Source organism: Giraffa tippelskirchi, chromosome 2 (genome assembly GCF_054371585.1).
Source record: "Giraffa tippelskirchi isolate mGirTip1 chromosome 2, T2T-mGirTip1v1.2.pri, whole genome shotgun sequence".
NCBI classification, from domain to species: domain Eukaryota; kingdom Metazoa; phylum Chordata; class Mammalia; order Artiodactyla; family Giraffidae; genus Giraffa; species Giraffa tippelskirchi.
In genome coordinates this window covers 58,020,600-58,043,464 of record NC_137276.1, presented here as the reverse complement: position 1 = coordinate 58,043,464, position 22,865 = coordinate 58,020,600, and the positions used below count along the sequence as shown (strand labels likewise).

Genomic DNA, 22,865 nt, shown 5'->3' with positions numbered 1-22,865 from the left:
GGTATTCAAGGGTTTCCCAGTGTGCACTGTCTACCTTTGAGCCCTGTCCCTACACACTTCGGAACCCTGGTATTTGTGTGCTTTTCCTAATCCACAGGGGCAGAGGGGGTTGGGGGATGCTCTGTGTTTTATTTGCAGAGTCTTTTGCCTCATTGCCCCTTGCCTGCCCTTCTCTGTTTGGCAAACTCACTACTGTGGGCCAGATGCCGTGGAGCCTTCTCTGACCTCAGGCCCGCTCTCCTGACCTCCGCCCTGTGACCCCCTCTAGTAGCTACAATGACCTCTTGTTACTGTAGAGTTCTTTACAGTGTGTAAGCTCTTTCACACTCCATCAGGCCATTGAGAAAACCCTTGAGAGGTCCTGTGCCCTTTGCCAGACTGGAAAACAGAGGCCCAGAATTGCAATCCCTAGCCTAGCTCCCGGGCTGAGGTCAGGCCCACCTCGGGAAGGGGTGTAGATAGTGGCCACAGAGGGTAGCACCTGGGCTCTGCTCTGAGGCAGCTTCCCATTTCAGCATTTTGGAAGACAGGCTCTCCCAGCCCCTGACCCAGGAGAGGCCCCACAGGTGCTAGGGTTGTTGAAGAGGACCCGGCGGGCTGGAGGTCTGTTTAACTGAGTACACAAGCCCCTAGCCCTACCCACCCCTGTGAGTGACTTGGCCCGCTTCCCTCAGCCTGGCAAACTGGAGCCAGGTCTGGGTCATGACAGCCAACCCAGCTGGACACAGAGGATGTCTACTTGGGGTCATGATAGCTGCCCCCTCTGGCTGGCACTTCATTAAAGGTACTCAGCATACCTTTGGTAGATGACTACAGAGGGCATGGATGTGGTGAAGGGTATGGACTCTGAGCCTCAGCGCTGGGGTTTTCCAGACTCTTCACACTCCTCTCTTTGTAACTTCAGATGAGTGGCTTAATCTCTCTGTGCCTCATTTCTTCATCTGTAAAATAGGGATAATAATAGAACTGACCCCACTGAGTTGTGAGGAATTCAATAAAGTCATCCACATAAACCCTTGCTGCAGTGCCTCGGACGAGGTTAGCGCTCCACTGGGGCTGAGTGATGGGGCTGATCCCCAGGGCTGTGGGCACACAGGGAGAGACGTGGTTGGATTGTCATTTCAGAGAGGCTGTAGGGGGACAGCAGGGGTTGGGATTTCATATGAGGCAGTTCCAAACAGCTGTGGATGAGAGCTCTGTGGGCAGGGACCTGGGTTGACAGCCCCTCTAGCCCCGAGTTTGTGGCTTCACACTGACAGCTTGAACACCATCAGCTGTCAGTCAACAGGTTTCCAGGGCTACGTGGCACAAGGTGAGTTTGGGGCTGGCTTCGACGACCTTAGATGCCACGCCCAGCTCATGGCGGGCCTGGCTGTGGCCACACAGAGCTTGGATTCCAGGGTCCCCATGTGGCATGCATGTCAGTCTCCAGCGCCAGCTGGGAATGCACAGACTCCTTTCCCTCCTTGGCATTTACTGCCAGCAGTCCAGGCCTGTCCACCCCCAGCCTCTGCAGCCAGCACTGACCCTACAACCCCTCACCCAACCTGGAGCTGGAAATACAATCTACAGCCCACTGGTCATTCCTCCCTGAGGTGGGAGACCCTCTGGGTCAGCAAGGTGGGCCACTGTCCTCACAGGCCCTCGAGCAAAGTTTTCGTTCAAGCCTCAGTCCTGCTGTAGACCTGCTGTGTGACCTCGGACAAGTCACTGTCCCTCTCTGAACAGTGGTTCATTGGTCTGTAAAACCAGAGGCTCTGCTGAGACAGGTCAGGGCTCACAACCTGCAATGTTCTCAAACATCTCAACAACCCAGGGACACTCGGATTATCCCACTCTGTAGATGAAGAAGCTCAAAGCTCATTCGTGTCCGACTCTTTGCGACCCCATGAACTGTATAGTCCCTGGAGTTCTCCAGGCCAGAATACTGGAGTGGGTAGCCTCTCTCTTTTCCAGAGGATCTTCCCAACCCAGGGATCAAACCCAGGTCTCCTGCATTGCAGGCAGATTCTTTACTAGCTAAGCCATAGGGGAAGCCCAAGAATACTGGAGTGTGGGTAGCCTATCCCTTCTCCAGCGGATCTTCCCGACCCAGAAATCGAACCAGGGTCTCCTGCATTGCAGGCGGATACTTTACCAACTGAGCTATGACGGAAGCCCCAAAGCACACAGAGGTTTAGAAATGTACGCTGGGTCACAGTGCTATCCGTGGAGCTGAAATTCAGCCCAGTTTTACCTGACACCATAATATGTGTTTTCCCCACTACATCTGTCTCTGGTAGCCACATGTATGTTTGCTGGTGAACCCTTCACTCCATCAGTCATAGTGGGTTGAACACTTACTGGGCTCTGGCACTGGGCTAGGCGCTGGCATCCACAAGTGTCTCTTTGAGTGCTGGGTGAGCACAGCCCTGGACTTGAGTGGAGGTCACAGAGTCTACAGTGCAGTGTGTGCACAACAGGAGGCTCTCAGCAGGTGAAGGCAGTAGGAAATGGGAGGGACAGCTCTTCCCTGGTGCTGGAGGAAGCAAGCAGGGGAGACTGCCTGGAGGAGGGGTCTAGATCCCTACACAGAGGAGTGAGGGAACAGGGTCTTCCTGGGGTCTCTGCACAACTTGGTGGGATAGGTCAGGAGTCTAGCTGGGAGAGGACACTTCATTCAGCCACACCTGGCGCAGGTACTGAGGCAGCTTCCAGGGGCCATAGAGTTTGACCTTGATCCTGCAGATTGCAGGGAGCCAAAGGGGGCTGTGGAGCAGTGGCATCTCCTCTCTGAAGGCCAGGAGCGGGGACTGGCCTCGGCCTGGAAGCAGAGGCTCACAGCTCACCCAGAGACAGTGGTAGCGGGGAGGGGCAGAGAGGGGGGCTTGTGTACCCCAGCTGGCCGCACCTCCAGCATACCGGGTCCTCTTCAGCAACCCAGGCACCTTGGGACCTCTCCTGGGCCAGCAGCTGGGCCTCTTTCCCAGAGGGATGCCTGTCTGCCTACATGCTGAAATGGGAAGCTACCCCGGAGCAGAGCCCAGGTGCCACCTTCTATGGCCCCAGTCTGCACCCCTTCCTGATACAGACCTGACATTAGCCCAGAGGTGGGGCTGGAAGGGAGCCATGAACAAACCTGTCCAATGACATGGTGGACACAGAGAGACCCAGAGCCCAACCCAGGGTCGCATAGCATCATCACGGCAATTGCAGGAGGCATGCTTTCAGGGGGTGAAAGGATGGTCCCCTGGTTCTCCCAGAGTCTGGTGGGAGCCTTGCTGTTGTCTGTGGTGTGTGGGGCTGCCCTTGTACCCCAGGGACCACTGACCTTGGCCACCAGCAGGGCTCTCTGAGGACAAGCAGGGATTTGGTGAACTACACTGAGAAGGATTCCTTGGGTGTTACTCACAACGGGTGCTTTTCCCTCCCTGTGGTGTTTGCTCACCACCCCTTACTGAGCCCTAGAGTTTGTTTTCCTCTGGTCCGGGAGCCACATACTCAGGGTGAGGGCAGCCACACCCATGCCCTGTGTCCCAGGTGCAAAGCCTCCATGACCTTGCGGGCAGGGAGCAGACACTGGGTGGGGCTGTGAGGGTGGCCTCTTTATTTGAATCATAGCATCTCCGCCGCTTGGGGGAGGAATAGCCTTAGGAAATCATCTGGCCCAACCCCTCGTGGTACCGATGGGGAAACCGAGGCTCAGAGAATGGAGGGTACACCCCAAAGTGGCCCAGCGTGGCACTGCAGGCTTTCAGCTGAGCTCACTGCCACCCTAAACTGTGTGGCAGATGTGGACGCCAGTAGGGCCCAAGCCCTACAGCTGATGTGACCCAATTGTGGGGCACGGTGCTTGCAGAAAGGCAGGACCCACTCCTGAGGGGCTGGGGGTGCAGAGTGGGGGGCCTAGGAAGTTCTGGGGGTGTGGAGAGCAGAGCAGGGCGCCCTCAGACCTGGCTCTGTGAAGGCCTTGTTTTGTACTCTGCCTCCTGTAATCACCAGCTCCTGCCAAGGCCTGCGACCCTTATTATTCTCCTCCCTTCTGTTTACACCGAGAGCCCAGTGGGGTCTGGAGGTTATAGGCCTGCAGGCCAGAGCAAAGAGAAGGCTCCGGAGTCAGGCTCTGATCAGAAAGCTGACAGGGTGCAAGGGGGTGAGGAAGGAAACTGGACTCTGGAAACCTGAGGCCACCTGTGTCCCTCATCTAGCCCCCTTTGCCAAGCCACAGCAGGTGCCCAGCAGCCTGCAGTCCACTGAGGCTGCTGGATCTGCAGTCACTAGGATGAGTTCTCAGGGTCCCCAAGGAGGGTTCCAAGTCAGGGAGGGCTTCTTGGAGGAGGTGGAGTTCTAGCTGCTTCCTGAAGAATGGACATGACTGTGATCTGAAAGCATTCCAAACACAGGGACCAGCTGGGTCAAGGCTTTGAGGCAGGCACTCTGGGGACAGATTGGTCGTGCCAAGAGTGGGCAGTGAAGGAAATAAGGTTGGAGATGCCCCCTACAGGCCAGATGGCAGAAGAAGGAGGAAGTTTATACTTGTTTCTATCTTGCTAAACATCCCTGAGAGATTCCCTGCCCCGCTTCTGTGCCTGTTTACCTCAGGTCTCCTCGGAGTTCCAGGCAGGCCAGAGCAGGCCAGTGCCGCAGGAGAAGAGCCTACCTTTGGGGAGGGTGTGAGCAAGTGCCAGGGTCCTAGGCTTCCCTCGGGAACTGGTGGGCAACTGGCCAAGGATACCAGGGGACTCAGGCTTTGCCAGAAGTCTTCCCAGCCAGGGAGGATGGGAGACTCAGCCCTTGGGGCACTCTCCTGCTTGCTAAGAATCCAACTCCCAGAGTGGACTACAAAGCTGAGAGTCTGAGGGGGAGGTGGGCTGAGCAATGGGCTTTCCTCTTTCCTTCTTCTAGGGAAGGTGTGTAGGGCAAGGGTGGGAGTAAATGACCCTCCCCTAGACTTCGGACTGGCTCAGAGCCTGACGGAGAAGAGGTAACCCTTTGAACTATGTGTGCCTGTGGTCTGCTGCAGGAGCTGTGGGTGCCTGATGCCCCCTTGGGTGCAGCCCCTCCCCATAGCCAAGGGCTCAGCCCAGGTCGTGTTCACGACCCACAGCAGCCTCCCTCTCACCTCGCCTATCAGTAGAGCGGCACCTAGGGGCCCTTGGCCTCTTGGTACCCAGGATTTCACACATCCCCCCCAGTACTCTGCACAGCAGCTGCTCTGGCTCCATCAGCTTGGGGCTGGTCCGGGGTCCCACTCAGGAAGCCTAGAATTCATTTCCCAGAATAATACAACAGCCCTTCCCTACCAGGAAGGGCAAGCTGGCCTCATAGCAAAGCTTATTCATGACCCCTAGCTCTTGTACCCTCAAAATAACATGTGGGCTTCTCAGGGGCCCATTTTCCAGGGGGGGAGTTAGAATCAGAGAAGAGAAGGCATGAGACTGGGCCAAGGTCATGGGGCCAAGGCAGGACTCACCTTGGATTCCAGGTGGTAGTCAAACTCTTTTTGGGATAGAGCCAGGGTTTTCTGCTCAGGCTCACAGGCAGATGGGCCAGGGCTCAGGAAGAGAGGGTAGAGGAGGAGAGCTTTTGGAGGGCGAGGAGCTCAAGGGAGAGGTCCCGAGTCACTGTCTCTCCTTCTTGGCTCCAGTTACTCTAATTGGCAGGTCCACCAGTGGTGCTGACATTTACCTGGTAGGGAGGCAGGCCTCTTCTCTCTCGAATCAAGATGCTAAAAATAACCGGGTCCAGCTTCCCAGGGCCCCTGCCCAGCTATCACCTGCCTGCCTGCCTCGGCGACCTTTTCCCTAGGTGCTGGAATCTAATTGCTTCGCGAGAGTACGGTTTCTCATGCTGAGGACTTCCTAGGGGTACGGTTTCTCATGCTGAGGACTTCCTAGGGGTCTGAGCAGGGATGGCATTGCTCCTGAAACTGAAGAGGGCTCTCTGCAGGGCCTCCCTATCCCCCAGTATTGGGGTGATGGGCCCCTGCCCAGACCCTAGCACCCTCCCTGTTTTCTCCCTGGGTGCAGTATCCTGCCAGGCTGGCCACTCCAGCCCTGGATGCTTAAGCCGCTTCCTTTAGCTGCTGGAGTTTATGCTGGTACTCCTCCTTCTCAGAATTATCCAGTGCTCACCTTGAGACCTGTACCATGTCCAACATAGTCGTCAAGGTGTGGCTTCCTACCTTCATGCTGCATGTTCATCCTGCAGGCAAGAGGAGCCCAGACTTTAGGGCTGGACATGTTTAAATCCACCTGTGAAATCTTAGCTCATTTCTGAGCCTCTGTGTTCTCATCTCTGAAATGGGCATTGTGACTGACTTTATAGTGTCATTGCAAGAATGAAACGAGGTAACATGGAGAAGGTGTCAGGTCAAGAGAGCTGCTCCCTTCTGACCCCCGACCCCACACCGCCCTGCCTGCCTCAGGCCAGGAGGAGGCCTGAGCACTTCTGGGGGTTTTCCTTTCTCTTGTTCTGTAAATCAGCCCTAGAAGCCCCATATATTTGGTTAATGTATGTGGACTGGAAGAGGAAGGTCTTAAAAGACCCAGGGTGAGAACTAGGGACGGTCCCCCTCAAAAACAGTAAGCCAGAAAGAAAAACACCAATACAGTATACTAATGCATATATATGGAATTTGAAAGATGGTAACGATAACCCTATATGCGAGACAGAATAAGAGACACAGATGCATAGAAAAATTTTATGGACTCTGAGGGAGAAGGTGAGGGTGGGACGTTCTGGGAGAATAGCATTGAAACATGTATATTATCATATGTGAAACAGAACACCATTCCATGTTCGATGCATGAGACAAGGGCTCAGGGCCGGGGCAATGGGGTGACCCAGAGGGATGGGATGGGGAGGGAGGTGGGTGGGGGGTCCAGGAAGGGGAACACATAAAAAAAAAACAAAAAAACAGAGGTCTCTTGCTCATTCCTGTGCACATTCCAAGTGCCCTGCCACACCTGTCCTACCTGTGTATTTTGTCCAGTTCTTGCCCTGGGTCAGTGTGATCAGATGTGTTGACAGTGGCCTACGTGTCCCTGGCTGTGGGGTGAGCCCCATGGAAATGGAAGTGGTTTTCTGGGCTCTTTTCTCACCCGCTGTGAGAACCTGGGCTGGTGGCTTAGCCCCTCCATGCCGCGGTGTCCTCTGAAAATGGGATAATAATGGCTCCTCTGCCATCAACACTGTGAGATTAAACCAGCAGTGTCGGGACGGTGCTTAGGACAGGGCCAGTCGTAACCATCCATGGTAATATTAGCAGCTCCCACCCTTGGTTGAATGATTAGTATCAGAGGCTGTGTCAGAGGCTAAGCACTTAACAGTCAGTATTTAACTTAATCTCCATGACAGCCCTACACAAGGTACTCCTATAATCTCTACATTCCAAAGGAAGAAATCTGAGGCCCAGAGAGGTCACTCACAGTCTGAAAGTGGTAGCGCTAAAAACCAGAATTCAGGTTCAGCCCTGCTGGGTGATCAGCCATTCGGCTTTGCCTGGGACTGTCAGGTCTTAGCGGAGAAGGCAATGGCACCCCACTCCAGTACTCTTGCCTGGAAAATCCCATGGACAGAGGAGCCTGGTAGGCTGCAGTCCATGGGGTCGCTAAGAGTCGGACACGACTGAGCGACTTCACTCTCACTTTTCCCTTTCATGCACTGGAAAAGGAAATGGCAACCCACTCCAGTGTTCTTGCCTGGAGAATCCCAGGAACGGTGGAGCCTGGTGGGCTGCCATCTATGGGGTCGCACAGAGTCGGACACGACTGAAGTGACTTAGCAGCAGCAGCATCAGTCAGGTCTTAGCACTGAAAGTTTCACATCCCAGAAACCTCTTAGTTCTCAACCCACAGGGACAGTTGATGAGCTAGTCCCCGCTGATCCTCCGCTCCAGAACTGTACCCACCGCCTCCCCCTGGACCCCTTCCTGACTTCGGGGCACAGCCCTGCTCTGCCCCTGCTCCCTTCCCACACCTCATTGGTCCTTCTCACCAGACATCCTTGCCCATCCCCCATGGCCTGACCCCAGCCTCCCCATCCAGCTTTCCCTCCTCTTCACCCTCCCCTCTGCCAACTGGGGGGCTGTGGGTTGCCCCCGAGTGGCTCTCTGTGCCCAGGGCTGTGCCTGCAGTTGGCTGCTGGGTCCTGAGCCACCTCTCACAGGCTTCAGGCTCCCGATCTGCACTGAGGGCTTTGGCTCCTCTGCGCCCAGCCTTCCAGAGAGACTTCAGAAACCTCTTCCTTAAAAGAGGGAAGACGCAGTGGGCCCCCGCCCCCAGCCCTGGCCCCAGGCAGTCGGGAGAGATTGCACTGGCCCTTCCGGTGCATTGATGGAGAGCACTGCTGACAAAGGAGAAAGGTCAGCAGTGGGACAGAGCAGGGTTGGTGTCGGCCTGCTGGCTAGCAGCACCCTCCCCCAAGTCAGGGCTTCCTGGAGGGAGGGGCCCAGTGCTCCTTGGGGTCCTGGTCAATTCATATTGACTCAGGCAGCGGCTGCTTCAGCAAAGCTGGTCGTCAAAGCCCCCAGAGGGCTGGGGGAGATGCCTGGGTCGTCCTTGGCACCTCCCTCTGCCTCACCCCCATGGTCAATTAAATCCTCTGAGCCATCTCTGGATTTGGGTCCCCCCTCAGCACCCCTAACCCTCTGCTAGCTCTCAGATCTTACTGTCTTCCTTGCTCTCAATTACTGAGCTCTTCCCAGTTCTCCCCTGCCCGCCCTGGCTTCCCACTGTCACCAGGAATAAAGTCCAAATTCCGAGACTGACATAAAGGTTCTTTTTGAGCTCAGTGAGGCTGCCCAGTGCTGCCGGTCCTTCCCTGAGGACTTGAGATTGCCGTCCGCACCCTCAGATGAGCATCTATCTCCCAGTCCCGGGCAGGGTGGAGGGGGCACCTTCCTCCCAGACATGCCTTTCGGGAACTCAGTCCATGACTTTCCCTCCCCAGGACTCCCACCCTCTGGGAGAGGTTGGAAGAAGTGTGCAAGGGATCAGGGCACCCTGAGTGCCAGGCCAGCTCTGCACCCAGTGCTCCAGCCTCACCCACCCTGCAGGGTTGAGCCCCAGCAGGGTTTGTGACTAGGGCCCCAGCCCAGTACATGGGCCCATCCACACCATGCCTCAGACTCTCACCTTGAACTGCTGCTCCATGCATCGCCTGCCCCAGGTCTTGGAGGCCAGGAGCCATCTGCTCCCCAGCTCATATAAAAGACAAGCCCCTGTGAGGGCAGGAGGTACAGTGGTTAGTGCACAGGCTCTGGGGTCTGACCCCAGCTCCATCACTTACTAGCTGTGTGACCTCAGGCAGTCACATTCGTCGGAGCCTCAGTGGTGTCATTTGTGAAATGTGGGTAATAATAGTTCCTTCTTCACAGGATGGTGAGATTCATTGAAATGACACATGTTTGTGGGAGCTTGGAACATTTTAAAGATCAATAAAATCAACTTTCATCATCATCAGCTCCATCGTCATCAGGCCAGCGGGTACCATATCCATGAGATGAGGGCCCTCTCCTCCTGGTTGTTTGAATGCACCTTCTACTTCTGCCCCTCACTGTGCCCATTTTGACCTTTTTCCCCAGCACTTCTTTCCCACAGTTCCTAAAATCCCAGGAAGCCCAGCCCTCCCTGGTCTTGAGTTGTCACCTGCATAGCTGCCTTATGGACCTTGTCCTTCAGAGCTGGGCCCAGGATTTAATCTCTATTTACCCCACAACCCCTTACAGGGTCCTCAAACACAGTAGGTGCCCGATAACAAAGTCTGTTCGGTTAAACAGACATTCATGGAGCCTAAGTCACCTCCAGGAACAACACAGTAGTGACCAGTCAGGTCCCTGGGCGCATCCTCATGCTGATAAAGGGCCCGTCTGAGACCAAGCCTGAGCCACCTCCCACCCGGTCACCGTCTGTGCCCACTCTGGGCTCCTCCGTGCAGGGCTTGGGGGAGGCAGGGTGGTGGGTTTAGGCCACTGCATTGGAAGGTTTTTCAGAGCTGGTTCCTCTCTGTGCTGTCCCCGTGTTTTGTTTGCCTGGGTCCTTTCCCCACCCCCTTGGTTCTCTGTTAAATCGTGTTATTATATTTAAACAAATCAATTCCATTGCAGAGTTTTTCCTGTCCTAATGATGAGTTTGCAGCACAAATGCCATTGATTTCTCACAGCCCTGAAAACCAGTTGATGAATAGCACCGGGCTTGTCTTTGGAGAGGCACTTAGAGCAGCTCTGGGCAGCCCCCCTGCTCCTTGCCCGCACTGCCCCCCATCGCCACCCCACCCCCACCCCATACTTCTTCACGTGGGGCTGAGGCTGGGTGATAAAGCAGGACCCTCAGCATCCTCCACCGGTGGGAGGGGGGTGGGGAATGTCATCAAAGGGGCCTGGCCCCTCACGCTGGTGAAGCAATCATAGTGGAGAACTGTATTGATTTTGGCCAAAGGCAGGAGCACAACTTACAGAGCAGAGAGGCTGTGCGGTGTGATCTTTGTCTTCCCTTACAAGTTCAGAGCACGGTCCTTAGTGGCAGCAGATAACGGCTCAGGCAAAGCTCAGGTTTCCAGACCTCTGTGGGACTGCTGTGTTTTAAAGGGGCGGTTCAGAGGTGAGGGGGAGAAGGAAATGGCAGCCCACTCCAGCATTCTTGCCTGGAGAATCCCATGGACAGAGGAGCCTGGCGGGCTACAGTCCTTGGGGTTGCAAAGAGTCGGACACAACTGAGCAACTGAGCGACTGAGCACTCACTCACTCAGAGGTGAGGGAGCTGTCCCCACCGGGGAGCTAGAAACTTCCCTTTGTGAAATCCTCTCCAACCTCCAGTGTCAGGGTCAGACTGCACCTTCAGATCACTGACTGTTTGAGTTTAGGAGGGCCGCCAGGGCTTGGGTGGACTCAGATGATTCTTTCCACCTCCGAACTGGTCAGCCTGCTTGATGGGCAGTCCTTGGATAGGGAGGTTCAGCCACCACAGGAGCCTGAGTTGGGCCAGGGTAAAACAGGAGGGCGCAGAGGAACTGGGGCACACTGGAGTGAGTGCCTCACTGAAACCCCTCGAAAGTGAACGTGAACGTCGCTCAGTCGTGTCCGACTCTTTGCGACCCCATGGACTATACAGTCCATGGAATTCTCCAGGCCAGAATACTGGAGTGGGTAGCCTTTCCCTTCTCCAGGGGATCATCCCAACCCAGGGATCGAACCCAGGTCTCCTGCATTGCAGGCAGAAACCCCTCGAAGTTACCCCTAAAGCTATCCTGGATGGGGCTGTGAGCTGGATTGCCCACTGCTTCTCCCGGAGTCTAAATTCAAGCCTTTGTTTTAGACAAGAATGCGGCCTGGAGTTGGGAGGGCTGCGTCAAGGTCACAGCACAAGACAGTGGAGGGGCTGGGGTTTGAGCTCGGGGGATGGGGGCAAGGCCCCTCTGGCAGTGCTGGCCCACCTCCCCCCAGCCGTCAGGGTTGGGGGCAGGGCAGAGGCTCCATTGTAGGAAAGACAGACCCCTCACTCAGGAGACCCCCGCCTTCCTTGGCCCTCAGAGCCAGTCACCCTCCCCTCCTCCCTCCCTGCAGACAAACCTCCTGTCCCTCCTAATCAGGTTAGCCTCCTGCTCCAAGCTCACGCTGCTGAGCTGGGCCAGCTGCCTCTAATGGCCTGTCGACCTGGCCCTCCCCCGGCTCCGGGGTGGGGGAGGGGAAGCTCAGAAAAGAACTGTGAGTGGGAAGGGGCTGCCCAACTCCCTGGATTCAGACCTTCCCACGGCTTCTAGGATTAAGTCCAAACCCTTAGCCTGGCATCCAAGACTCGTCAAAACGAGGCCCCACTTCTTTCCCCAGTCTCCACAGCCCTAATGGACTCTTCACTACAGTGTGTGCGTACTCAGTCGCTCAGTCGTGTCTGACTCTTTGTAACCCCATGGACTGTAGCCTGCCAGGTTCCTCTGTCCATGGGATTTCCCAGGCAAGAGTACTGGAGTGAGTTGCCATTTTCTTCTCCAGGGGGATCTTCCTGACCCCGAGATCGAACCCACGTCTCCAGCTTGGCAAACCACCAGGGAAACCCCTTTACTATGACCACAGGAGGCTATTCTTACCTCCCCGCCTTTGCACATGCAGGTCCTTTTGCTATTTCCCAACTTCTCCAGAAACTTCTATGCATCCTTCAAAACCCAACTCTGGTCTCTTCCTCTGGGCTGCCTCCTCTCAAGACTCTCCTGCCTCTGTCTCCCACTGGATGCTCCATTGGTCCGGAATTCAGTACTACTGTGTTTGGTTGCATTATTTTGAGACCTGCTTCCCCTTGAGTTTCTGGAGGAAAGGGAGAACGTTGTAGAAGAATATGCCTCAAGGTGCAGCAATGAAGAAATTGGGCCAGCAAAAAAGAGAGAAGTGGGGGCCTAGGAAAGAGACAGACAGGAGTGCACAGAACAGCTGCTCCCAGCCCCTCCACAACACTCTAGCTTGCTTCCTGCCAGGGAGGCCATTCCCAGTGACACATGTGGGGCCTGAAATAGACATGTGGGGGCCTTGGTGGTGCACTTGGACAGCCCGGTGCTAAGAACCACCACCACCCATTCCTTGGGCACAGTAGCTCCCCTCTCCTCCCAGGGCCCTGTCCCTGCAGCCAAGACACCTCCCCCAGCAGAACCCAGGCCTTGCCCCTCTGTTCCTGCTAACTTTGTTTTATAAATAAACTATATAAATAGGCTCCTCTGATTCCTCGGAGCAGGCAGCGTTTAAGGACTGGGGCACTGCTGCAAGCATAATTGTACTACCGAATCCATCAGCTGCCTAATTACCATTCATTTTGCATTTATTTCTGCTAATTAAAAAGAGAGAAACTCCTAACAACTTTTACGTAAATACTATATTTGTTCTATGTAAAGATGGGATGCTAATTTGCTGGCGATTAGCTGATTATCTAATTTTATAGCTGTCACACAGGCTTGCCCTGTCTCCCCTTTGAACCCCAGATGCCACTCAAGGCCCCTGATCAGGTGTGGGAGGAAAGGGCCCAGGGAGATCTGCATGCATGTTTAGAGAGTCTATCGGAGGCCTAGGGGTCCTCTGGATCACCACATGTCACCAGGGCTCAAGGGAGCTGCAGTCTGACCCATGGAGCTGGGAGGAACCATTGACTCATCCACTGTTGCTGCGCAGATGGAGACACCGAGGCTCGGACAGGTCTAGCATCCCTAAGTCACTCCCTAACCCAGAACTCTGTTACTGGGTCCAATAACAGAGATGAACCCAGGCATTTGGGCTCCCCCTCCAGTGCTCCCTCTGTGTAGAGGTATTATCTGGAGGAATTTGTAGCCTCTGTTTTCAACTGGAACAATATCTGGACCAAACTCCAGCCCAAGTGGAGGAAAGACATAGTCTGGTCTGAGCCCATGACCCAAACCAGACCCTCCATATGCCCTTCTGTAAACCTCTGCCTCCTCACACTTTCCCATCCAGCCAGGGCTCGGATCCTCCTGACATCACTTACTGAGGCTCGTCTTGTCTCCCAGTCCAGGCATTGCACACAGTGGACTACTAGGACCTGTGTGAGGGTGTGAATCTCAAATCTCAACATTATGCATTTATTTCAGTGTGAATTAGGAACAAATGTAATTAATACATCAAACTTGTGATTTCACAGAAAATATTGCTTTAGATGAGTTTAAATAAAAAGAATGTGATTGATTCAAAGTGATTTAGAGAACAATATGTAAATGATTTAGGTGAAACCTGACATGGTTTAAAATCTCTAGTAACTGAAGTTGGGAACACACTGGCAGAGGGTCTGAGAACACAGGTCAGGGGCCAGGTGGCGAGTCCGGGATCAGCAGCAAGGACTTGAGGGCAGGGTTGGCCAGTCCCTGGCCTGCAGGCCACCGCTGCCTCATCCCATGGCTGGGCCGACAGTGCCCCTGCATCATGCCCTTCTCCCAGCCCGAAGGCCAGTGGAGTTAGCCCCCTGCAGAGGAAACCTCTGCCCTCAGAGGCGCTTTATCCGGGACTCCGTTTCTGTCTCAGGGCGGCCAGGAAGTAGAGCGTGTGACTTCTTGGGCTCCCTGGCCATCCTGGCTTCCCTGCATTGGTGGGTGAGAGCCTGCCTGACCCTCTACTCTCTTCCTCGATCCGACAGTCTGAAAATGGCTAGTTCTAGATGGCAAGGGAGAACAGATTTGACCAGGTCAGGGCCAGGGTCAGCTTGGCCCTTTGGAAATCCCTGAAGTGAGGGTTCCGGTCCTGACCACTGCTTTCTGCAGCCTCATACTCCTCTGTAGATCGTGAGGTCACTGTGCCTTCCTCCCGGGGTTGCCAAAGGGATTCTGAGAGCCACGTGCAAAACTCCTCAGAGGAGCGCTCCGTGTAGCTGGTGGTGAGCCCTGGTGAGTCCTGGCCTGGAGGCCAGGTGTGGGGGGCCCCTCTGCCTCCTACTCGCCGCCGCCGCCACCGTGTCTGTGCGAGGTGACCCGCTGCCGCCAGAGATCTCCTGCTCATCTGCCCTTTTATCGCCCTGAGCACAATCAGGGGAAGCCTGGAAGGCAGCGGGGGCGCAGGCAGATGGAAAACAAAGAGAGAACAAAGGCGCTGCTCCGAAGAGGCCAAAAGGCAGGGGGCCTCCTTCCCCCACCGGTCCTGGACAGCTTGTCCCCACCAGCGCCAGGCCTGTGCCATCCCAGGCTGCAGGCCACCTGGCCCGCCCCTCCAGAGACTAGCCCAAACCTCACAGGGGGTCTCCACTTGCTGGGTGACCCTCGGAAAGTCACTCGCTCCAAGCCACCTTTTTCTTATCTGTAAATGAGGAAGTGGGACAGCTTGCAGTGTGCTCTCCTGCAGACCCCACCCCTCTCTCCTCTGCTGGCGTCTCTTTGAGGCCAACCCATTTCTTCCCACCCCCTGGTTGCAGAGGGTCAATTTGGGTGCTCACTTCTGCCCATAGAGAGGACCCCAGAGTTCTCTGGGCCAAGCGAGGCAAACAGGAATCCGGTGTTCACAGCATCTTGGTGCTGGGTGTAAGCATTTGCATGGAATGAATGAATGGCTTAATCAGATGGAGGCTTAACTGTCAGCCCTGTAGTCACTGCTGCTGTTGGAGCCTCCGAGGGAAGGGGAAACCCCTGAACCCTCCAGAGCAGTTGCAAAGAGGAATGGTTGAGGGCTCATAAGAGTCCCAACGCCAGGCTGTCTGGATTCATATCCTAGCTGTTTGCCCTTCGGTTACTTCCTTAAACCTTTCTGTGACTGTGTCCTCATGTGTTAAAATAGGTATAGTACCTACCTCATAAGCTGTGTTGAACTTACAGGACTTAACTCACATAAAGGACTTAGAAGAATACCGGCCGAATAAGATCCATTAATGCTGGGTGTTATTATATCACCAGTTCTAGCACTGTTGTCGTTTAGAGGAAAGCTCATGCACCTTCAGCCTCCTCACCCCACCCCTGTACCGCCTGGGTGAAGATGGGGTTTTGCTGGCAGCTGGGGAGGGGCAGCAGGTTGCCATCACGAGCATTTCTGTGTAAGCATTTCTGGTAAATTGTTTAAAGGGGCCTGACTTCCTAAGGTTCTAGGAATTTGTTATTTCTTTTCTCATTCCAAATATGTATGTGTCAGGAATTCCCTGGCAGTCCAGTGGTTGGGACTGTGTGCTTTCACTTCCCCGGGGGCCCAGGTTCAATCCCTGATTGGGGAACTAACATCCCTTGGCAAAAAAAGAAAAAAGAAAAAAATGTAATTGTACATGTATTTTTAAAGAGGGCCTCCAAAATAGTTTAAGCTTCAGGTCCTGCAACTTGGACTGTCCCCTGCTTATTCCTGTTACCTTGATTGTATTTCTGAGACCTGGCCACCTCTGGAGGATAGCTGAAGCTTTGGGGCTGGAGAAGCCTAACTTTTTACCCTCTACAGCTGTGTATGCACCCCAGACTGCAGTCTATACCCTGCACTTCAGGTCAAGGGAGCCTCAGAGAGGGCAGGCAGGGAGAATGGGACCCTCTCTTGATGGAGACCTTGGATGTGCAGAGTCCAGGGGCCAAGTGGGTCCGAGCGCCCCTGCACTGCAGGCTGATGTCCTAACCACCCCCCCACCTCCCCCTCCTCCACCCTGGGTGGGCTGGGTAGACAGGCACAGGGGGCGGTTGGGGCCGTGGGAAGCAGGTTGCTGAGTTGGAACAGTTGCCCCAGAGGCTGTCACTGGTGGGGCTGGCTGTGTGCCAATCCCTGGGTTTCGTGTCAGGTAGGTGGGGACTCAGGATGGCCCCTGCCCTTTGAGAGCTCTCGTAGCTGGAACCACAAGATTTGCACCTGGAGGGGTAGAGAGTGGGCACGGTTAGACCCTGTTGCATGAGGCGTCTCAGGGAGGAGTTGAGAGAGCCCAGAGGTCAGGAGTGCTGGACACGTGGGGAGTGGGGGAGCCTCCTGGAGGATGGGCCCTTGCCTGGGGAGGGCCCCAGAGCAGTGGGCGCCTTGGGCCTTGGCGCCTCCGCCAGCAGCGGGGCCTCTCAGCCCGGGCTCTGACAGGGACATTTATAACTCACAGCTGTGCGGTCCTGGGCCCAACTGACTGTGGTAAACCGATCAGGCTTCAGGAAGTCGAGTCCTGAGGCCACTCCCCACCCCGACCCCACACTCTCCTTCACCTCCTGACACCCACATCCTGTTCTGAGTGGGAGGGGCAGACAGCTGGGGCACCGGGGGGCTGGGGGCCCAGCCGGGGGTCTCTAACCTGTGGGCAGAGCTGGAGGGGATGGAGAAGTTCAGCGAAACCCCAGAGCTGCATGGCAGGGCCTCCAGGATCACCAGGATATACCCCTCAGGACACACACAGGGAGACCCAGGCCCAGAGAGTGCCAGGGGCCACCCAAGAGCCCACGGGAGCCGAGGAGCCAGAGCTCAGGCAGCGGGGCTTTGGGGTACGTGCTTTAGATATGTGCTTCCATATATAACTGGAGAGGGGATTAAGCATCTAGCCCCTGCTGACCAACACCAGCCTGAGGGAGCCCAGTGGAAGAGGGCAGAGGTGAACCAGAGCCTCAGAGGATCCTGGGGAAAAATGGCACAGAGGATGCTCGGACCCTGGGGCTCTGCACAGCCTGCAGCCCTCAGTGGGAACATCCCATCCTGAGACCAAGTTCCTCATCAGGCCTTGTGTCCGCCCAGCTAGATTCTCACAGCAAAATTCACTGGAAGGAATGGTCATGCCCGGTTCTGGGAAGAGCAGTACCAAGAGCTTCCAGCATACCGTGATTTCGACCGCTTTACCTCCTTTGGCCTTGTTTGCTGGCCAGTTCTTGGGCTTGCTTGAACAATCACCCCTCCCCCCGCCCTCTCTCTCCTTCCTTACAAGGAGAGGGATGATAAACAATAGAGTTTGCCAAAGCTTGGCCCACGTAACTCTGGTAACCTGTGACACGATTCTAGAATGAGTACCTGAAAGAACGTATATTTTTGTTTTGTTACTTATATCCTTATTCAGGTATATTAGAAATGTATAACTAGCTCAGCAAACCAATGATTTCACAGATATGATCCCTTTGGACAAGGCCAGATTCATTAGAGCTAAAAAAATAATAATAATAATAATGAGTGAGTTGAAGTAGAGGCAAATATTAATTAAGTTGTCATACAGATAGCACTCAGCTTGGACTGAGAGAGTCATGCAGTATGTAGGAGAAGGACTGAAGTTTGGGGAACACCAGGGCTCTTCTCTGCTTTAAGCTCTGGTTCTTGACCTCCTCCAGAACTGTGTCCCCACAGTCAGGAAGGGATGAGGCGGGAGTAGGCTGGTTTTCCAAGGAGGTAGACACACAGAATGACTCCCAAGTGTTGTGATCTGGTGAACAATTCATAATGAGGAAAGAATTCAGGCAGGGGTCAAAGAGTGGCTTTGGAAGTGGCTGCTGGCTGGCCGGCCGTATGAGATAATTCCCCGAAGCCAGGCACAACGCAAAGAGTACACCACGGGCTTAGAGGCCCAGCTAAAAATACCCTCCAACAGCTTCTCCCTGTCACCCTGCCTGGGGCCGCACAGGAAGGCCCTGGCTCTCTGCCTTTCTCACCAGGAAGAAAAAGACAGCAACATAAAGCCACCGAGCCCAGAAAAAACAAAACTTACATAGATTTCACATTTTGTTAAGACTCCCACCAGGAGGAGTTGGCTTGCTGGCTGGAGCACCACAGGGTAGGGAAGATAGCCAGCTCTGATAAAACCAGGCATCCCGGGGCATGCTTGTGGGGCCCAAGAAGCTACCAAGATTAGACCACTGATGGGGACAGAGGTGGGGAGAGTGGGCTGCCACCTGCATCCCTGGTTGCTCACATGCGTCCTGTCTCTTCCTGCGTACCCAGGACAAGGAGGAGGAGGCCCGTTGGACCAATGCTGCGAGGGGTGTGAGGATTAGAGCCGCCATCCATCATTCCCCTGCCAGAGCGAGAAAGGTAACACCAGACCCCTGACGCCCTGATGCCCAGGCTGCACTGCCACCTTCACCTAAAACCTGGCCTGGGGTGAGGTCAGGGAGCAGGTGGTGATGAGGCAGGAGTTATCAGCGTTTTCACCCAGCACTTCTTGCTGGGGCTTCAGAGCTTCTGTATTAATGCCTTGTGTGTGTTCAGTACAAAATGCTTCTGGGCTTCAATTTGTCCATCTCTAAAATGGGTCCCCTACTGACTCTAGTTCTTGAGGATTCTGTGAATCACTTGAGCCTCCTTGTTATTTGGAGTTAAGCCATCTTCTCAGCCTAGCTCAGTTTGAACCCTGGGAGCAGAGCCAAGGGTCCCAGCCCTAGGGGGTGTAGTATGAAAATTGTAGGGCCTGCAAGGCCAGACAGAGCTTGAGAAGAAAGGATTTTTTAGGGCACCCCTGACTGGAGATATGTCTCACTGGAGATGTGGCTGTGGTCTCCTTTGTGGCAGGATTTGAAACTCCAAAGTGATCTCCCTGGCAGCTCTGGGCAAGAATTACCATCTGCATTTTTAGACTCTGGGACCAAGACACAAGCAAGTTGATGTGCCTGCTGCGGTCACACAGCAAGGTCTGGCCGCACTGTAGCAACTCTGCTTTACCCTGTTTGCTATATCAGTCTCTGTACATCTGCTGAACTGCAGGTCTGGCCAGAGAAGTCTGGCTGTTGAGCCCAATAAACCACTAGTCTTTATTGTGTGCCCATGGTGGGACCCATCCATTCATCCACCCGTCATCCATCCACTCACCTATCCATTTGTACATCCCCCTCTCAACCTCGCTCCTACCCATCTATCCATCCATCCGTCCGTCCATCATCCTCCCACCCCAGTCATTCTTCCATTCACTCATCTCTTTATCCACCCGTTCTTCCGACCATGTATTTACTCATGAATTCACACATCAAACACACACTGACTCATATCAGGCCAGCCCTGTGCTAAGGGCTGGGTTTGGAAGATAGATCAGCTCCAGCCCTGCCCTGGAGATGGTGTGCTCTGTGATAGAGGTTGATCCATGATCTCAGAGCCAGGCTCAGTTCCATAAGTTCAGTGTTCGAGGCCCCTGTGGTGTCTGAGACTACATGAGGAAGGGAGGAGTGGCCACATGCTGGTCCTGCAGGCAGGCATTCAGGGAGTGCTTTCCAGGGGAGGTGGCGTTGCTCATTTATTAATGCTCCAGTGGTTTGTTGAGAAAGTCTCTGTGCCGAGAACTGCTTGATGTTTTGGAGACCTGGCAGGGAATAAGAATGACAAAACTTCCCTTCCTCATGGCGTGTACATTCTCATGAGGAGACATGGACAATAAATACTTAAAACAAGATTATGTCATGTCAGATGATGCTAAGTTTTAAGAAGAGAAATCAGCTGAGTGAAGAAACAGAGCCTACAGGATGGATAAAGTGTTCTTAGACAAAGGATACTCAAGGATGGCCTCTGACAAGGTGACATTTGAACATTGACACGAGTGGAAGGAGGGAGTGAACTGGGGCGCACTTGGCATGTTCAAGGAAGTGGCAGGGATGCACGTGGAAGAAGGGAAGTGAGAGGTAGGAGGGGCAACCAGAGAGGTCCTGGGGGGCCCACTCACCTTGGCACACAAAAGTAGGGCCGGGAGATGGCTGAGAAGCTGTTGCCCACATCCAGGTGGAAGGTGGTGGTAGCTTGGGCTAGGTTGCAGGGGAAACAGTGGGAAGTGTCAAAGTCTGTATTTCAAAGATCTTGCAGACAGGATGGTGGGTGGATTAGAAGTAGAGGATAGGGGAAGAGGAGACAGTCCAGGAAGGCTTTTGGGTTTGGGAGAACAGAGGTGGCTGTTTTCCTCAGCAGGGGATGATGGCAGGGAGGGCCGAGGGCAGCCAAGAAGGTTTGAGATGGCTTTGAGACATCCAAGGGGAAAGGTTGAGAAGGCAGTTGGATATATGAGTCTGGGAGGCAGAGAGAGTCCCGACTAGAGATATGAATGTGGGAGCTGTCATGTATAGATGGTGTTGCAAGCTGATGAGGTCATCTTGGGAGTGAGTGCAGATAGAGCGCATCAGACGCCTGCGCCTGAGTCATGGGGCATCCAGCCCTTAGAGGGAGGGAAGATGGGGTGGAGGCCGTGAAGGAGATGGAGAAGGTGCAGCCGGGGAGGGAGGAGGAGAACTGAGGGGGCAGGCTCTTCATGGATCAGGAAGGTTTAGCTGGCAAATTGGGGAAAGGACTCTCCAGGTAGAGGGAACAGCATTACAAAGGCTCAGAAACCTCAATAACAGAGCCATATCTGGAGAGGAGTGGTGGAGAAGGAGAGGGGACCAAAGCAGCTCCCCATTCTACACCTGGCCACACAGAGGCCAGGGCCCATGGGGAATCTGGCTGGGCTGTGAACAAGTTCGTGTTCCAGGGACCCTCCCTGTCACCCTGGTTGGCACTGCCTGGTCTCAGCAGATGTCTTGTACTTTGCACTTTCTTTTAAGAACCTTCACCAACCTCTCCCTACCTCCCTCCACCCCTCCGGGTCTCTTGGGCCCCTGAGACCTCCCCCTTGGCTGGAGCATTTGTCTGAAAACACAGGGCTCAAGGCAGCAGCTCAGAAACTGTCTGCAGGGCAAGGACACCCAACAGCTTCCTACTGAATCTCTAAGCACTGCCTGGATCCTATATCTTAAAAGAAACTGTAGAAACTTCCTGGACTATGAGTTGCCTGCTCATGCTCACCGAGCAGAGGTGCTCACTGCCTCTGGTGGGCCAGCGCATGCGTGTTTGGGTGGGGAAGGGTCAGCCTTGGTGCACCTGCAGTATTTCACACCCAGCACTCAGTTCATGGTGGAGAGAGGGACCAGGCTCATTCAGGGAAGGTTGCAGGGAGGAAGGCTGAGCAGGGGTTCCGCGGGGCATGAGATGGGATGGGAGGTGCAGGGAGGGCATGTGGTGGGGCAGCAGCACAGGCCAGCTCCTCTGGCTTAGCAAACACAGCCTGCTGTGCCTGGGAAGATCCCCTGGAGAATGGATAGGCTACGCACTCTAGTATTCTTGGGCTTCCCTGGTGGCTCAGCTGGTAAAGAATCCGCCTGCAGAGTGGGAGACCTGGGTTTGATCCCTGGGCTGGGAAGATCCCCTGGAGAAGAGAATGGCAACCCACTCCAGTATTCTGGCCTGAAGAATTCCATGAACGTTATAGTCCATGGGGTCGCAAAGAGTCGGACACAACTGATGTGCAAAGGCCCAGGAGACTTCTCCATACAGAGTACACGATGGAGCCAGGTGGGGACTTGGTGACCCGCCAGTCCCCTGGGGAGGTGTGCCTCTGACTCCAGAATAGGGACCAGGGGATTCGTGGGAAGCCGCTTTGAAGCTGCATGGCTTGGTGGCAGGCCGGTGGCAGGAGGCTGTGGGTAATCTAATTAGTGTGCCAGGCGGATGGGCCAAGTAATCCTGTGCCTTTAAACTCACTTTTCTTTAAGCCTGCCCCCACCCAATCTCTGGATAAATCCTTCCACTGCCTGGGTGACATCGAGTGGCAGTGGACTTATCTCCATTGAACAGATGGGTAAACCAGGGCCCGAGAGGAAGAGGCTTGCATGATGCCCCAGCTAGTAGCTGGCAGGATGAATCTGCCCCTTGAATCGGTCCATCTGAACCCCAAGTCCATGCTCAGCCCTGCCTTCTACCATCTCCCGGGCTCTCCTAGAATATCCAGACTTGCAAGCACCTTCATGTAAACCGCTTTTCTAACATTCTCATTTTGTCAATGAGGAAACAAAGGCCCAGAGAAGGTGAGACACTCACCTAGGACTACACAGCAAGCCCAGGGCAGAACTTATACCAGAATCTGATCTGGCCCACTGTGTCCACCCAGCTCCACCCCCCCATCCACAGGCCAGGGGATCCCACCCTGGTCCCTGCTCACTTCCTCTTGGATCATCCACTGCCTTCCTGTTCTCCAGCAGCCTTTGGCATTCTCTCGGGTTGAAGGCACCAAGTTCCTCATCAGAAGGCTCCATTGTGCCTATTGTTTAAATATAGATTACTAATGAAATGCCTTTTCATTGCCTTCCCAGTGAATAGTTTCCGTGTAAAGTTAATTTGCAGTGTTATGTAAATTCTGTTTAACTTCAATCAAGTTTCTAATTATGTTTTTACTGCAGTAATTCCCATTTGATTTGTCATCTGCTGTTAGGTATTTAATGTTCGGGTGGGCGGGTTTGCTTTCCCTCTGTCTCTCGGTTTTCCAAGGCCCGCTCCCTCCCTGACCCCTGTCTGTCTTTCCTCCTTTATTCCTGCTCCCTTCATCCCCTGCCCCTTCCCTGTGAATCATTCCACCTCCTCTCCTTCTTCCCTTCTTCCTCTTATAACTGCTCCTCCTTCCTTTCCTATTCCTCTCTGCTCTTTCTGGCTTTGCGTCTCCCTCCTTCCACTTCCCCTCCTCCCTCCCGTCCTTGCCACCCCCCTCATCTTC

At 54.5% G+C, this 22,865-nt stretch overlaps 1 protein-coding gene across 9 annotated transcripts in view; it reads left to right on the top strand.

Annotated features, from left to right (window-relative positions):
- ZMIZ1 (zinc finger MIZ-type containing 1) overlaps nucleotides 1–22,865 on the top strand; it is a 239,945-nt gene that overhangs the window by 51,205 nt on the left and 165,875 nt on the right. For 6 of the 9 annotated variants that reach the window (XM_081563827.1, XM_081563790.1, XM_081563803.1 and 3 more), the window contains exon 3: nucleotides 18,311–18,400. The exons of the other annotated variants lie outside the window; for them this stretch is intronic. The gene's annotated coding sequence lies outside the window, so the exon portion shown is untranslated. The remainder of the gene's footprint in view (nucleotides 1–18,310; nucleotides 18,401–22,865) is intronic. 9 annotated transcript variants of the gene reach the window in all.